Consider the following 9,039-nt stretch of genomic DNA (forward strand, 5'->3'; position numbering starts at 1 on the left):
ACCCTGGGGAAGAAAGGAAGAGAATAAGAAAGGCACCACCTTGGGGCACCTGGGTGGCTCAGTGGGTTAAACCTCTGCTTTGGCTCAGGTCATGATCTCAGGGTCCTGGAATCATGCAGGGAGCCTGCTTCCCCCTCTCTCTCTTCCTGCCTCTCTGCCTACTTGTGATCTCTCTCTCTCTATCAAATACATAAAATCTTAAAAAAAAAAAAAAAAAAAAAAAGGAAGGACCCAGATCACTGGCCACCAGGAAGTGCCCGGTGAATACTTGCTGACTAGTGAATGAAGTGTGAGCCATGCCAGGTACCAGGAGGGTCACCTTGGACAAGCCATGCCACCCACCTCAGGAAACTGGAACTTCCTCACCTGCAAAGTGGTAAAATTATCACAGATGCTTATGCCAATTACATAACGAGTGGGCGTTAAAAATACTTTTCCAAACAGAAGCATGGTACAGAAATGTTATCATGGCCTTTAAGTATGGAATGGCGGGGACACCAACAGTCAACTCATTCATTAGCCATCTCTCACCTATCTAGTTCATGCACTGAGCAAATGGAAATCAAAGAGGCATCACCACTACCCTCAAGCGGGTTTACTGGTTGGGGGAGGAAGAGAGAATGATTTGGGGGTGAGGGTTGTTTTTCAGCAGGTAAACAGAGGAAGGAACCATTAAAACAGATGGAATCCAAGAACAGCTGTCAGAGAGGGGAGAAAAGGATGTCAACACACAGCTTCTATTCGTCAATATTCAGGACCACTCTTGTCATGAAGATTATTATTCCCATCACACCAATCAGGAAACTGAGGCCCAGACAGATTAAAATGATCTACCCAAGGTCACACAGCTTTATGTGGCAGAACCACATCTGAAGCAAGCATGTTGGGTTGGAATCACGTCAGATACAACAATTAGGCAAAGCAGTCCCAGAAAAGTTTTGCTTCTCGTCTAGAACTCTTACCAACCCTCTTACAGGTGACTAAGAACCTCTGAGCCCAGGGCCTGTGCTCCTGCCTCAGATGCTTCTCCCCAGAGCTGGCCATGAGGATGAAGACTAAGCACCAAACCCACAGGTTTGCCCACATCAGCAGGTTGGCCACCAAGGAGGGCTGCTATAGCTAATTAGCCGGCAAGTCCCAAAAGGAATTTTTCCTTTTTTTTTTTTTTCCAGGAGTCCCTGCTTTTAGTCACACACATCTTTTCAGCTCTTATCCAGAGCTCTCTGTAGGAAATTCATTTGCATCTCTAAGAGGCTCATTTGCATCTAGTCTGACCACCGGGGGCAAGGCTTCCCCCATGGTAAGGTATTGAACCCATAATGTAAAATGGGATCAAGAGGACCCAGAGCCTCTTCTGGCTGCAGTGGGCAGGAACCCACCACCCTCACACCTCTGCTCCCAGCCAGAGTGTAAGAGGGGAGGTCCCTGGGATGGCGTTCTCTCTGATCCTAGAAATACAGGTACCACCTCCCAGGTGTCTCAACACCACAGACTTGAGCATGGTGCCCTTGTCCAGGCAGTAAGAATTTTGTGAGCTCCACCATGTGCCAGTGTGAGGCTTCTTTTCCTTCAAGGAGATCACGGACTAGAGAGTGGTTCTCGCTGGCATCCATCTCTCAAAAGCATTGTGACCTGGGAAATGAGTGAACTCACTGAGTCTAAGGTTCATCATCTGTCGAATGAGACATAACACCTTTTTTCCTCAAGTGTTGTGATGATTAAATGATTAATACAAAATGCTTTGTGCAATGCCTAACTAGTTAAGTGCTCATTAACAAGGGCTGATCGTGGCAGGGACAGGAGGTGGTAATCATAGAAGGGCGCGGGGCTGCTCCCAGGGGAAGCTGAGGACAGGGAAGGCACAGGAGCGACAGTGGCCATGGTGGGGGTGTTCTAGGAGAAGTAGGGATGGTGGGAACAGCCACAGTAGGAGAAGGAAAAAAGATGCTAGACCTCACTGGTAATATGAGAGACCGAGAAAAAAAAACTATCTCACAAATGAAATACCTGGAAAAGCTGTATTTCTTTCAGGTTTGGAGAGAAAGGCAAAGGAATGGTGGGTGGACTGGAAGCCATTCAAGAAGAGCCGGCTTTTGTGTCCATGGTTTTTGTTACATTTTTTTTTTTCTTACTGAATCTTCACAAAGCTTTTCAGGAGAAGGAAGGGGGACTCAGAGTGATTACTTACTCAAGATCACAGCTGTGTGATGGTGGTAGGGTCTGTGTTCAAACTCAAGTGTGCTTCATTCCAATACTATGATTACTGCCCTATACCTCCAGGGGCCAACTGTAGCTACCAGGAACACCAGCTCCCTGAGTGCACCAACCCTGGCTAATCCCCACCTGGGAGAAAACCCTCTTCATACATTATAAAAGAGCTGGGGAGCATACTTCTCTACATATCACTCTGTGTTTAACATTTTACATTAGACCCATCGGTTCCTATGTCTCCCCTCTAAACCCCCAAACAAACTATGAACTTTTTGAAGAAAAGAGTCTTTCCTCGGTACCACAGTACCTGTTCCCATTATAATGCCTAAACCACAACATACCTAACTCACCAAATATCTATTGTTCACCTACTAGGTGATGGGAGCTCTTCTGGACACTTAGGACATTTCAATGATCAGAACAGACCCCAAAATTTCTGCCTACCTGGAACATGCCATCGATGAAAGACAAATAATAAACAAGAAGCATAGGAAATAAGTAAATTGAAAAGGAATATGGAATAAGGTAAGTGGATGAATGAATGAATAATAGAAGAGAGGATGGGTACCCAGACCTGCCTCTCTGATCCTTTCCAAAGGGATCATGATATTTTCAATCATAAACTTCACGCTGACACCACCATTTCCATACACTTAAATGTGATTTTAGCTGATGTTGCATCAGTCCTGTGGGGAAAGTAATTATAGAATCATCTTACCTATTTTGTGGAGAGGGAGACTGAGGATCAGAGATGCCAAGTGCTTGAATAGGGTTCAATCTAGAGAGTGAGGACCCCAAAGCATGGAGCTCAGATCTTGAGAGCAGGTCTTACAATGGATCTACCTCCCAGCCCTGTCCCCACCACCTCCCAGGCTCTTGCTCACCTGGCTGGATTTCCCGCTATCAAAGCTGAGGCCAAGTCCAGCTTTACTCTCAGGCATTTTCTGTGTGCTTCCCTGATGCAGTCTTTTTTTTTTTTTTTTAAAGATTTTATTTACCCATTTGACAGATCACAAGTAGGCAGAGAGGCAGGCAGAGAGAGAGGGGGAAAGCAGGCTCCCCGCTGAGCAGAGAACCCAATGTGGGGCTCGATCCCAGGATCCTGAAATCATGACCTGGGCCAAAGGCAGAGGCCTAAACCACTCACTGATGCACTCTTAACGTGCTTTCCGATCACCTGCGCTGTCTCTTCCTGGTATACATTTGACTATGTCAAGCAACAGATCAACAGCTTACGTATGTAAACCTCATCTGCTCCCCCAACCACCCATGCAAGTAGAAACAGCTGAGACGATTGTTACTTATTTCATTTTGCAGATGGGGAAACGGACCCACACTCAGGGAGATGAGGAGACTGGCCAGAGTTCAGGTAGATGCTGCGTGGCAGAGCTGTGATGGAATGCTACGCCCTTCTCCCACCTTGCTGAGTGCTCCCTTCCCTGAGCCCCACATCCAGCCTCCAGGTGCAGTGGATTTACTCCAAACATCTCATTCACTATCACCTCCCAATGGCTGCTCCCTTCCAGTGAGTCAGCGGCTGCCATCCAGGCTCCTCATCTTTATGTGGCTGAAATGTGTGGGATGTGTTCTTGTGTGGAAGCCTGTAAAATCTACTTATGGACCTAATGGCCAGTTTTCATGAGTGACAGACATACAGTGCTTTGACTACCCGGCCTAATGCATCTGTATCTGACATTTTAAATAGAACTCTCTCTCTCCCCTCCCTGTTCTTTTAGAGAGTAATTTGAGATAGCAGGTATTTTTAAATTTGTACATCTTTAATTATATCTATACAACTGTCAGAGATTAGTGATTTCCTCAATCTGGCTCTCCTTAAAGGAGAATTTGGAACCTATGTGACACCGAAAAGGGCTCCAAAGGATATGCTATCAGGAACAAAGACATTCGCAGGTAGGGCGCTTGGCTTTAGTCAAGTTTGAGTTCTCACTGCAGATTAAGTTTGTGCGACGTTTCTATGAATTATGAAAAAGCAGCATTCATGTGAATGGCAAACATAAATAGATGTAATCGTGTAAACCAATAAAAAAGCATGTGACAGATGGAGAGCGGGCTGTGTGTGGAAATACGTCCCTGCCCCCAGAGAAATAAGTAACAATAGGTTTCGGGCGGTATCCATGTATTTTGACTCCAGAAGAAAATCTCAGCCTCCCATGAAAGCAAGCTCAGTCTGGAAGCTTGAGGTCAGAGAGGACTTCAGGAAGAATTTTATCCGGCTCTCCTGCTTGATCCAGGATTTCTCCTGTGATAAAACTCAGTTAGCAAAGATTTCCTCGATGCCTGTGGGGCGCCAGGTATAAGGCAGGCCACGGGCACATGCTAGGCACAAGGCAGGCCTCCTAGAAATCAAAGGGCTCCCAATATTGGAGGAATAAGACACAAGCAAAGGAGAACATGCAGACCACGGGAGAAGAACACTGAGGGATATCTGCCTGCTGCTCTCTGATACAAGGGAAGGCAGAAAACGGGGCACAAGTCCCCCTTTTAACTAGGTATGTGATGCTAATTTCTCTTCATTTCCCAGTAAAATGGGATTAATACGATTTTCCCCTTTGTGGGTATTAAATAAAAGCTGGCTTCTGGTTCCTACAGCTGTCTCACTTCCACTGCTTCCTTATGAGAACCCTGCAGCTCCAGGACACTAACTTTCTCACCATTCTTCCAAAACACTACAATCTCTTATGCTTGAATACATGGAGCATCTCAGGTGTTGCCTGCATGTCTTCCTCTTGTTTAATAAACTCCTTTCAGGGGCGGCTGGGTGGCTCAGTGGGTTAAAGCCTCTGCCTTTGTCTCAGGTCATGATCCCATGGTCCTGGGATCGAGCCCTGCATCATCAGGCTCTCTGCTCAGTGGGAAGCCTGCTTCCTCTCTCTCTGCCTGCCTCTCTGCCTATCTGTGATTTCTGTCTGTCAAATAAATAAATAAAATCTATATAAAAAAATAAATAAACTCCTTTCAACTCGTATGATCTAGCTTGCATGGTACCTCTTCTGTGAAGCTTCCTCTAATCTCCTGGGCACATTTCTGGCTCTTCTAATCTTGGGCAAATATATCCACTGAAGGCCTGGTCACACTGGACTATAGTAGATTCCCCGTTTATCTTCATATCCAGTTCATGTCTCAAGAAATCTATCCTTCCATCCATTCATCTATCTATCTAATTAAATCCTCAGGGCCTGCCTAGTGACTGGCCTATTATAGATAGATACTCTAATAAACTGTTGTTCACAGGAATGAATAGTGAATGAAAAATGTTCAAATAAACAATGAGTAATATGTATCAATACCTTGTAAATGTTAATAAAATAAGCTTCTGCGGGCATATGATTTCAATGATCCCCCTAACCACACAAAGTAGACTTGTTCTAAAGTAAACTTAGGGCATGGGTACCAGCCCATGAGAGCTGTTGTCGGTCACATCACCATCAGCCCTTGAGATACTCGAGTGGGCTAAACAGTAGCCCTGAAAAGATACTGTTGTATCCTTATCCATGGATCCTGTGAGTATGGCCATATTTGGGGGGGGGGGAGATCTTTGAGACATAAATAAGTTAAGGAAAATCTAGTAACAAGCGTCCTTACAAGAGACACACAGAAGAGAATGCTATTTGAAGACAGAAAGACCCACACTCAGGGAGATGAGGAGACTGGCAGAGAGAGACGTGACCACAGACCAAAAGCACCAACTAGCAACCATGAGAAGCTGGAAGAGGAAAGACAAGGATTCTCCTCTGGAGCTTTCACAGGGGGAGCAGCCCTGCTGACCCACCTAAATTTTGGACTTTCAGAGAGAATGTGAGAACTGTGAGAGAGTGGATTTCTGGTTTTTGTTTTGTTTTGTTTTAAGATTTTATTTGTCAGAGACAGAAACAGCACAACCAGAGGGAGCAGCAGGACGAGAGAGAGCGGAGTCCCCACTGAGCAAGAAGCCAGACACACGACTCAATCTCAGGAGCCTGGGATCATGCCCTGAGCTGAAGGCAGATGTTACTACCTAAGCCACCCAGGCAACCTTCCGGTTTTGTTTTTGGTCACCAAGTTTGTGGTAATGTGTTATAGCACCCTCAGGAAACTAGTCCATGGAGGCACTCTAATGTCTCTCTCTATACACACACACACATATATATGTATATATATATCTTTATTAAGTTTACTTACTTTATTAAATGTGGGGCATCCTGCTAGGAGTTGAAAATTAAAAGGCCAGCTTCCTTCCTGACAGGGCCTTACTCTCTTCCTCAGTGACTTGGAATAAGAGTTACCACTCATTAAACACCTACAATGCGCCAAGCCCTCAGTTAGCTTCTATACACACATAACCTCTAAATCTAAAATCTCTTTCATAGGAGACTGAAGAGGCTCTGCAGGTTAAGAAGCTGGTCCAAAGTTCTAGTTCTCACATAATAGGGGAGCCAGTTTTCAAACAAAGGATCAGTCAAGGACCCATCAGACAAAGTGAGCCCTTGCCAGCTATTCCAAGAGGGAATTTAGTGCAGGGAACCCTTACAATGGTGTTGGAAGAGCTGAAAAGCCAGGGGAAAAGGAAGTGATCCAAGGATTAGTGAGTGCAGGAAGCTGCCACCAGCCCTGGGAACAGACCCACAAAAGGAGGAGGTGCAGTCCCCAGAGCAGAGAGACAGGACTGTGGAGAGGTGGCTGGAATGACGCAAGGTTGTCCTGGAGGGTTGCAGCCGTCAAGACAAGAGCCATCCTGCAGGACCTGGATCCCCAGGATGTAGCTACTGCCAGAACCACAACCAGAAGGAGAGGGAGGAAGAGAAGAGTCCCCCACATCCCCCTTTGTCCCACTTTTCCCAAGCCCTCCACAGTGCCTCCCACGGGCTGAGCCCTGCCTGATGCCCAATGTCAGGAGAGCCTAGGGGAGAATGGGATTGCAAGGCACAGCTCCCTGGGTAACAGAGGACACTCTGCCGTGTCCAGGTAGAGAATGACTCTGACAGCAACAGGCACAGAACCGGACCGGACTGAACGTTTTAGCCCTGTGTCTTGCTGAGCGGATCTGCTGTTGGCAGCTAGGGTCTAGTCTTGGAAGAGGCCGTCGCTCACCCTGTGACTACAGGCAACCCACACAGGTCCTGTTGTTCTGTTCTGGAAGAGCACCCAGGAGTTGTTGTGGCAGGCCCGCCTCCTCAGAGACCTCACTGGAGAGTCATGCCAAATGACATGCAGGGTGACAGGGTGACGAGGCCAGGGTGAACATCTGCTTACCTTGAGCCACAAGAACAGGCTTTCTTTCACTTGACAAAACAGTATGTCCACACTCACACCTGTCCTCCCTTCCTCTGGAATGTTCCCTTCAACCTCTTACCCTGAGATGCTTTGTGCCTCTGCCCCAGCTGCCCTGCCTAGCTCTTTTCTTTCCAAGCATATTTCCTGGGGTCTGGGGCCCCTAGGAGGATTTCACAGGAGGAAATGATGGCTGGTGGGGGAGGGGAAGGTGAAGGATGGACTGCGGTTGGTCAGTAATCCTCCCTAAATCATGTATGGCAAGATGTAGCAGACAATCATTTCTTGTGACTGAGACAAGGTCAAAGGATTAAGGGGGTTTGGGTAAAGAAGGGTTGGCATTTGGTCATGAGAATTATAAAAGTCAGTCTGCTGAAAAGAACAGCGTGCTAGGTGAAAGTCTGATAATATAGTCTAGAATCTCTTTGAAAAGCCTGAGTTTTTTCAAGGTGAAAGGCAAAAGACCAGAGCCCTGTGTGTCTAACCATGCAAATGGAGCTACAGAAGAGCCCCTCTCCAAACCTGTCCCCTTCCTCCTGTGCATGGCTCTGGGAGCTGGGGGGGGGGGCGGTCACTGCCTGAGCCCATTGAGCCTTCTCCTGATGGGGCTGGCATCACCTCTCATCTATGGAGCCCTGAGCCCAGACCTGGCTGTGCTCTGTTCACAGTATCAAATTATTCCTCATACAAACCCGTACAGCACAGAGAAGCATTTTCATTGTATAAATGAAGGCACTGAGATGTGGGTATGCAGCACTTTATTTAAAGTACTCCGTCAATAATAAAAGAACAACTACTTACTATGTGCCAGACACTGGGCTAAGTAAGCACTTAGCATAATGCTAGTTGGCATTAATACATGGGATGCCGGATGGCTGTTCCGTGGGGAGCTGCAGCAGGCTCTTCAGGATTCAATACCTAAAGGAGATCAGGATCAAAGACAGAGAGCATGACATGAAAGGCAGTCACCGGAGCCCTGCTTCTGTCCCGTGGATGTTTACTGCACCTTGGAGGCGGGCATGAGGGTGGGGCAGAGAGGACAACTGTTTTTCTGCCAAAGCAGATGCTTCGTGCTGTTACTGGGAAGTACTTCTTCTGCAGTACAATTATTTGTCAGTTTCCCAGATGATACTTAGGTCTCCAAACTATTTATGGAGTACCTGCTTGGTGGCAGGCATTTTGGACACTGGCAGTGTCTGAAAAGACCAAGTAGATCCCATCCCTACCTTCAGGATGCACCACCGGGTTTGAAGACAGATGTAGGGCTAAGGGAAGTAGAGCACAACAGAGGCCAGTGCCCAGAATCAGAACATCCCAGGAGAGGGCCGATCTATCCTTGTTCAGATGGGTCGAGGAAGACTTCCTGGAGGAAGTAACATCTAATCTTAATCTTCTTGGTGGTTGTGTCTGTTCAGACCACACTTCACTACTTTGCATAGTGATCCCCTCCCACTGCTCATAGCTTGGGCTCTAGCACCTACTGTCCGTCATAGGTCTCTAATTCTTGAACAGCCCACTGTCAGGGGGGATGAGCCTACAGATTTTCCCTGCCCAAGATCT

General features: G+C 46.9%; 1 long non-coding RNA gene across 2 annotated transcripts; it reads left to right on the forward strand.

The window, feature by feature from the left end:
- Positions 1 to 236: 236 nt before the first annotated feature.
- Positions 237 to 4,218, forward strand: LOC309857533. 2 transcript variants are annotated; one of them, XR_014307757.1, is made up of 5 exons: positions 237 to 376; positions 977 to 1,092; positions 2,032 to 2,104; positions 2,587 to 2,736; positions 3,529 to 4,218. It is a non-coding gene; the product is annotated as an uncharacterized lncRNA (long non-coding RNA). The 2 variants fall into 2 exon arrangements; XR_014307758.1 differs by having other exon boundaries at positions 977 to 1,074.
- The last annotated feature ends 4,821 nt before the right edge of the window (positions 4,219 to 9,039 follow it).

Source organism: Mustela nivalis, assembly GCF_964662115.1.
Source record: "Mustela nivalis genome assembly, contig: HAP1_SCAFFOLD_851, whole genome shotgun sequence".
NCBI lineage: Eukaryota > Metazoa > Chordata > Mammalia > Carnivora > Mustelidae > Mustela > Mustela nivalis.